Genomic DNA, 8,888 nt, shown 5'->3' on the forward strand with positions numbered 1-8,888 from the left:
AGGGCACTGAGGAGCTGGGGGAGATCAGGGAGGCAGGGAAGCTCCACGATTCTGCTCGTGGAGCCAGGAACAGTGGCGCACACCTGCAATCGCAGGACTTGGGAGGTAGAGTGGGAGGGTGGCTACAGACTCGAATCTAGGGCTACATGGTAAAACCCCGTCTTAAATAAACAGGACAAGACAAGACAAAACAAACAATGAACGGTACTCAGCTCTCAGGAGGTAATTGGGTAATTGCCAGCCTCTGCAAGTTAACCTTGAAAAGAAAGTTAATTTAGAGAGGTGTGTGGGCATTCCCTTGAAGGTCTGTTTCCTCCTGAGGCTGTGTAGTCAGGGCCTGACCTGTAAACCTGACTGCAGAAACATTTGGTACGCTTAATAAAACGTCAGATAGACGCGTGACTTAGGGAGGGAATACCCACAATTCACCCTTCTGTAAATGGGAACAAAATCCTGCTGAAAGAGCGGAGTCTCCACACAAAGGTGTTAGCACAGGGGGCTCCTCCAAACCCCTTTGTCTGTCCTGGAGGGAGAGCGTTTCCATGAACCTGGGACAGTAGGGAGATCAGCCAAGCAGACTGGAGAACCTATGTTAACATTGTGTTACCCAATAAACAGAGAGTTTGCTTTGATTTATTTGTTTTCCTTTTTAAAAGTTTTCTTTAGGAGTAAGGGGCAAATATGATCAAAATACATTGTATGAAATTCTCTAAGAGTTAATAAAAATATTACATTATCAATCCCAATTCTTAGAAGAAGCAGAGGCAAATGAATCTCTGTGAGTTCAAGGCCAGCCTGGTCTACATATTGAGTTCAAGCCTAGCTAGAGTTACATAGTGAGATCTTGTCTCAAAAAAATATATTAATAAAAAGATTTATTCTATTTTAAGCATGTGGGTGCGTGTATGTCTGTGTTCTATTTTTAATCATGTGTATTGGTGCATGTATGTACATGTGTGTGGGTGGCTGAGGAGGCCAGAAGAAGGCAATGGACTCCATGTGGTTTGAGTCGCAGGCAGTTGTAAGCTGCCACGCGTGTTCTGGGGACTGTCCTCTGTAAGAACAGCAGGCAGTCTTTGACACGGAGCTGTCTCTTCAGCCTTCATTGTTTTATTATGATAGGGCGTCTTTCCTTATGTGCTCCGGGCCAAGTTTTAATTTACAATCCGCCTGTCTCAGACTTCCAAGTGCACAGCAAGCTGGAAACCAAGGACAACATTTTGTTTTGTTTTGTTGAGACAGGGTTTCTTTGTGCAGCCTTGGCTCTCCTAGCTAGCTCTGTAGATCCAACTGGCCCAAATTCAGAGATCCACCTGCCTCTGCCACCACTGCCCAGTTCCAACTACAATTTTAACTAAACACTGGTAGGAAGGAATGGATTATTTGAATGTCTTGTCCAGGAACGATTGGTCCTGGCTGCAGTGCCAGCACTCAGGAAGTTAAACTTACAAATTCCACACCAACCTGGCTCTGCAGTGAGATCCTGTCTTTAAATGCACAAATAAGTAGACAAACAAACGTGTTACTTTTTCTGGGGAGACATGAACAAATGTCTGTTGACCCCAATAGAGCACCAACAACAGCTAAAAGAAAAGATTCCATTCAGGTTTAACTTAGTGGCCAGAGAAGTTTGCTGGGGTTATTTATACAACATAGGTGACTCCAAGGAAGTTGCGTTACCAAAGTGCCCACTGCAGCTAGGTGACACCTCAGAGAGCTTCCTCCTGAATCCCTGGACCTCTCCGTATAACTTAGGGTGAAAGAGCCTTGTCTTCCCAGAAACTGCTCTTACAGGACCTTCAGGAGAGGCTCAGTGACTCCTGTAAGGTTCAGCATTTCTGATCCTTAACATTACCTATGTCCTGAGTCCTGTGGGCTTTTCCCTTCCCTAGAGAAAGGAATGTTTCCATTGGGAAGTAACTACAACACTCTACCCCTCCTCTGCCCTTCCCTTCTTCCCATGCCCTTCCCTTTGTGATGGCCTTTGAGCCTCGGAGGACATGCTATAGATACTTGATATTATTGTTTTTATTTTGAGTGCTGTCCTGGTACCTTGTTGTGGCTGTATAGTGGCCGGTACTCAGCAACGTGATTACTTTCTTGGATCTGTCCCTGATCCTACAGACGAGAGTTACTTACAGGAGCATGGGTACTGCAAGGCAGGTGCATCATCAAGAAGCTCCTCACTCCAGCAAGGATAGTGACCCATGACAACTGCATCCTTGGAGCTCTCTGCATAATTTCCAGGTAGCTGAGCTCTCCCTGGCAGCTGTTACTGTTTGAACTGCAGGGAGAGGCCCCAGGAACTTTGTGTCAAGAGTGTCCTTAGCCTTGTGAGTTCGGTTTTCTTTCTGAGTCCTGTGCGCTTCCATTCTCCCTTCGAGAGGGGATGCTCCAGTTCGGAGGAGACAGATAGTACCATAAACCAAAGGGAAGGAGGAGACAGATATACCATAAACCAAAGGGAAAGGGGAACTCTCAGTCTCTGTCGGTCTTTTCCACTGACTTGCTGTAATATATTTTTCTTAGGGAATCCAGAAGGTAGTCCTTGATTATACTGGCTAAACTGAACCTAGGGGAAGCTGCGTGTTCCAAAATTAGGAAGGAGACCTGGGTGCTTTTCTTTCTCTTCATATTCATTACAGCACTCAGAGTCTTAGAGCAGAGCCAGGAAGGGGGGTGGGGTGGGTAAAAGTGATGCAATTAGAAAGGGAAGAAGTTAAATTATCTCCATCTGTGGGTAACATGATTCTACACTTAAATTCCATGCTAAAGATTCTAGCAGAAAACACAAAGAACTGATCAACACTTTCATCAAAGTAGCAGCATTGAAAAATCAACATTCAGAATATTGTACGAAATCAGGACAAAGTTGTTCTATTTAAGGCTTTAAAAATAAAAACAGAAATCTTAGTAATAAGCTTAACAAGGATCTAAAAGACCTCTACAATGAAAACTAAAACATTGAATAAAGAAACTGAAGAAGACCTTACAAAATGGAAAGATCCCTCACAAAAAGTTAATGGATTGGCAGAATTGATATGGCAAATATAACTACATTACAAAGAGCAGCCAATATAGTCAATGAAATCCCCATCAAAATTCCAATGAGATTCTTCACAAAACTACAACAACAGCAACAAAATAAAGTCCTAAAATTCATATTGAAATACAAAAGTTCCCAAATAGCAACTGTAAGCAAAAAGAGCAATGCTGGAGGCCTCACAAAACCCAATCTCACACTACACTACAGAGCCATAGCAACAAAGACATCCTGATGCTGGCAACGAATAGATACACAGGCCCCTGCCTCGGGGACAGAGGGGACCAAAGAGGACAGACGGACATGCTCAGAGAAAGCTCTCTACCTCTTGTATACCTCTTCTTTCCCTGTCCTGCCACCTTCCTCCTTTTGTGCACCCTTTGCATGAACATATTTTAATTACATGTTCAAATCTAGATTGCATACATGAGCAGAATGGGATATTTGTTTTTCTGAGTCTGCCATGTTTCTCATAACATGATGATCTCCAGTTCAACCAATTTTTGTTCAAATATTATAATTCTTCATCACAGCTCAATAAAAGCCCAGTGCATGCATATGTAAGTACATATGTGTGTGTGTATGTATGTGTGTGTGTGTGTGTGTGTGTGTGCGTACATACATACGTACATGTCACCTTTTCTGTAGCCACTCATCTGTTAAGCAGGGTTGGGTGGTCTGGACTCTTTGATGGAGAAGATGCAGCATTCTACAAGTTCATTGGGCTTATTTATACAACTTGAACACGGAGGCAGGGTTATTGCATGCAGCTGAAGGAGAGGTGAGGTTCGTACCTGACAAACAAGGAAGAATGATACATACAGGTGGACAAGGAGGCGGGTTTCAACTCTGGTAGAAGCTATCTCTGTAGAGGAGCAGTCTGCAGGATGAAAGTATCTGTGGGGTGGAGGCTACCGGGGACATTTTCTGCAAACATTGCCAATACTCTACTTGGACAAGCGGAAGCCTTTGTCACCCTCTGAGCCTCACTTGGGGAAGGCGTTAGCGTTCCCATGGGTCTGAGGTACCGGGGTTCTTGAAGTGGCAGTACCTGTGTCAAAGAGTACATGCTCACCCAGGACTTCCCTTGCTCCCCACAATTACTATCTGATAAAGCCGTCAAAATCATGCCTTTGAGAAAAGTGTCCTCAGCAAACAGTGCTGGGGGAATTAGGCATCCACCTGTAAAAAAATGAAGTTAGACCTATACATCTCTTACTGCACAGTTCTAAAGGAATTCAAAACGTATCCAAGACCTTCACATAAGACCTGAAACTTAGAGCTCACTAGAGGGAAGAATATGTAAAGCCCTGTAAGACACGGACTAGACAAAAACTTCCTAAGAAGTTCTCCACAGCAAAGGAAACAATTGGTATAGGAAAAGAACAAAACAAAACAGGGTATAGTCTGGGGAGGAATATTTGCCAGCTATACATAACACAGAGGATTAATATTTAGGGTCTTCAAAGCATTTTAAACATTAACATCGAATATTTATCCAATGAATAATTGGGCTAATGAATTGACTAGACAATTCTCAAAGAGAAAACTGCAAATGGCCAATAAACACTTTAATGTGCTCAATATCTTTAGCCATCCGGGAAAGACTAGAGCTGCACAGAGAATCGGTATCTCCCCAGTCAGCCTGCTGCCATCAAGAAAGACAACAGCAAACACTGCTGGGGGTATGGGGAGAGAAGAACGTCCCCGGTGTCTGCTGGGGGTGTGGGGGAGAGAAGAACGTCCCCGGTGTCTGCTGGGGGTGTGGGGGAGAGAAGAACGTCCCCCGTGTCTGCTGGGGGTGTGGGGGAGAGAAGAACGTCCCCCGTGTCTGCTGGGAGTGTGAGCTGGTGCAGGCCCTGTGGGAATCAGTAGGGAGTTTCCTCCTAAAGCTAAACATGGGCCTGCTGTATGACCCAGCTTTTCCAATCCTAGGTGTGGTCCTGTGAGAATCTAAGTCTGCACACCCAGAGACGCTTCACACCTGTAGTTAGACTTTGCTTTGGTTCACCAGCTCACAAGTAATGACAGGGAAACTTATTAATTGTAAAAGCTCAGCCTTAACTTAGGCTTGTCCCGCTAGCTCTTATAACTTCAATTAACCCATGTTTTTAAATCTATGTTCTTCACGAGGCTTGTTACCCTATCTGCTTGCTACCCCGTCCTGCTTCCTCTGCATCTGGCTGATAACTTCACCTTTCTTCTGCCCAGGGTCCTCTCTGTTCCTGGAAGTTCCACCTAACCTCTTCCTGCCTAGCTATTGGTCATCTAGCTCTTTATTAGGCCAATCAGAGGTGCCTTGGCAAAGACACATCTTCACAGTGTAATCGGATGTTCTGTGACAGCCACCCATTTGGCTACTATTCGTAGTAGCCAACAAATGAAGCCAAGTCTGATGAGTGAGTAGCTAAAGAAAATGTGGCAAAGTTGGGTGTGGTGGCTCGCTCCTTTAATCCCAGCACTTGGGAGGCCGAGCAGGTGGCTCTCTGTGAGTTAGGGCCATCCGGGTCTACAGAGTGAGTTCCAGGACAGAGCTGTTACACAGAGAAACCCTGCCATGAAAAGAAGAAAAAAATAAAAAAAAATGTGGCATAAACACACACTGGGGTTTTACTGATCTGTAATGAAAATTATAACATTGGCAGGAAAATGGACTGATCTGGAGATGATTTTGTTATGAGAAATAAGGCAGGTTCAGAAAAACTTACATCACATTTTTGGTTTTTTTTTTTTTTTTTTTTTTTTTTTTTTTTTTTGGTTTTTCGAGACAGTGTTTCTCTGTGGCTTTGGAGCCTGTCCTGGAACTAGCTCTGTAGACCAGGCTGGTCTCGAACTCACAGAGATCCGCCTGCCTCTGCCTCCCGAGTGCTGGGATTAAAGGCGTGCGCCACCATCGCCCGGCTACATCACATTTTTGGTCCTGTGCAGTATTGATTTAAATATGTAATTAAAAATATAAACACCTGTCTTGAAAAAACTCCAAAAAATATAAATGTGTGTAAGTGTGTAGGTGTATAGCTGTGTGTAGGTGTGTGTAGGTATTTGTAGAGGTATGTAGGTGTGAGTGGGTGTGTAAGTGTGTATGTGTAGGTGTGTGGGTGTGTGTAGGTATGTGAGTCTGTATAGGTGTGTGGGAATGTAGGTGTATAGGTGTATGCAGGTGTGTATAGCGTGTATGTGTATAGGTGTGTGTAGGTGTCTAGGTGTATGTAGGTGTATATAGTGTGTAGGTGTGTGGTTGTGTGTAGGTGTGTATAGTGTGTAGGTGTGTGAGTGTGTGTGTGTGTGAGTGTGTAGGTATGTAGGTGTATAGGTGTATGTAGGTGTGTATAGTGTGTAGATGTATAGGTGTGTGTAGGTGTGTGAGTGTGTGAAGGTGTGTGGGTGTGTGTAAATGTGTGTATAGTGTGTAGGTGCATGAGTGTATGTGAGTGTGTGGGTATATAGGTGTATAGGTGTATGTAGGTGTGTATAGTGTGTAGGTGTATAGGTGTGTGGGTGTGTGGGTTGTGTGGGTTGTGTGGGTGTGTGTAGGTGTGTATAGTGTGTAGGTGCATGAGTGTATGTGAGTGTGTGGGTATATAGGTGTATAGGTGTATGTAGGTGTGTATAGTGTGTAGGTGTATAGGTGTGTGGGTGTGTGGGGTGTGTGTGGGTTGTGTGGGTTGTGTGGGTTGTGTGGGTGTGTGTAGGTGTGTATAGTGTGTAGGTGCATGAGTGTATGTGAGTGTGTGGGTATATAGGTGTATAGGTGTATGTAGGTGTGTATAGTGTGTAGGTGTATAGGTGTGTGGGTGTGTGGGTTGTGTGGGTTGTGTGGGTTGTGTGGGTTGTGTGGGTGTGTGTAGGTGTGTATAGTGTGTAGGTGTGTGTGTGTGTAGGTGTATAGGTGTGTGGGTGTGTGGGGTGTGTGTGGGTTGTGTGGGTTGTGTGGGTGTGTGTAGGTGTGTATAGTGTGTAGGTGTGTGTGTGTAGGTGTATAGGTGTGTGGGTGTGTGTGGGTGTGTGGGTGTGTGTGGGTGTGTGGGGGGGTGTGTAGAACATGAAAGCAGAAAGGTGACATGATGAAGACGGAAGTAGTAGAGAGGTCTAAAAGGAGGGAGAGGGGACATAGGTAGGAATATAAGCCATGATAGGTTTATACCATACCATTTGTAGTTTATACCATCTCTTTGGCATTCTGGCTTATAGTTTTGAAAGTTATTCCTAAATAATATGACTCCGTGAAAATAGCGAAATGTCTATTATTTATAAGTATTTCCAGAAATACGCATTCTTTTTTTTTCATTTATTTTCTCGTATGGTAGTGTATTTTGTGTGTGCAAACATACTGGCAAGTATACAAAAGCTCGCACCCATGCCTCACACCTACAGTGCACACCCTGGGCACTGTCCCCCTGTTGATTTTGTCTTCCTCCTCTCACCCAGACACCAGCTCTTTCACGTCCTTCTTCCTTGTGATGTCGCAGGCCCATCTAGATAATTTAGGCTGACCTCAGTTCTGTCTGTCACAATAATCCCTTTGCCATGTAATGTGCCATATACTCATACAATCCAGGAACTCAACTGTGGGCACCAGTGTGAGGCTGCTTTTCCACCCTCCACACCAACGACACGCTCATGGAAATGTCGCAAAGCTCCGCATATCCTCTCTCCAGCTTTCACTCCTGGCTCTGCACTCACTTGAAAAAAAAATCCATAGTAGATGTTACTTTGAATGAGAAAATTAGCAGTTGGAGGGGGAAAAAGACAAATGGACTGGTTCCATACAAGTTCCCTGAGTTCCCCCAAAATGTCCCAGGGAGAAAACCAAAAATGACAGAGATGAAGAGTCAAAGTAAACATCCCTGTGCAGTCTGACCCATTTCACTACTAGATATAAACCGAGCCAGCTACGAAATGGAATTTAATTCATCTCCGCTGGCAGGGTAAGGAGTGGGGAGAGAAAGGAGAGAACATTGGGTGTTTTACCAGGGATGTCAAGCATGGGCACCCTGGAAAGACTGCCCATTATGTGGGGAAATGAGACAAGTTCCAAAGAGGGCAAGGGCACAGGAAAGTGAGCGTGTGCCCTAGCGGACACCACGGCACAACAATGAGAGGCAGGAAGGTGGAATCTGAGAGCTGGCATCTGAGATGGACCTTGGAGTGGGTGAGTGTAGCGTGGGTGGCATGAGTTGTCAAGCAGAGGGGGCAGAGAATTGTCTCTTGAGAAATTGGAGATGCCTGCACTATTTTCCAAAACCATCCACCCTTTGTAAATCCATAAAAAAAACTTGGTCTTAACCAAAGGCCACAAAGCAATACAAGACAGTCTTTCATACCAGCTTCAGGTCCCACACTTGGGTAATATGAATACTTACTGGCTGAGGGGGACAGTCTTGTGCACCCTACCATGCTTTGCGGCATCTCTCCTCTAACCATTGGATGCTACAGTCCACTGTGTACCGCCCCACTATCCAGGCTATCTCCCAGCATGGCCCAAAGTCCCTGTGAGCCATTGACTAGATTCAGTTGTGATCTTTAGTCTCCCGTTATGGGACCAATGTGAAGCAGGTCTAAATCAGGTACAGCTGTGGGCGTGAAGGAGGCGGGGCCCTGGTTATGGAGCCTTGTCCTTTTAGATCTGATGATCAGAGCTCTGAGCATCACTAACCATCATCCATGGCCACTTGGCCAGTCCAGAGTTCCTTTATTGTGGACACACAGACCCTTCTTTAAAAATTAAAACCAAACCACCAAACCAAAATCCCACTCCTAACTGAAGGGCAGTCTACAAACAGCCGCCCTCTCTGGGGGGAATACAACATCTTCCTTTACTCATCTGCCTATATTTCAGAACGCT

The sequence above is a fragment of the Microtus oregoni genome, unplaced genomic scaffold (assembly GCF_018167655.1).
Source record: "Microtus oregoni isolate MIOR12 unplaced genomic scaffold, Mior012 000017F_ref0000208, whole genome shotgun sequence".
Classification (NCBI taxonomy): domain Eukaryota; kingdom Metazoa; phylum Chordata; class Mammalia; order Rodentia; family Cricetidae; genus Microtus; species Microtus oregoni.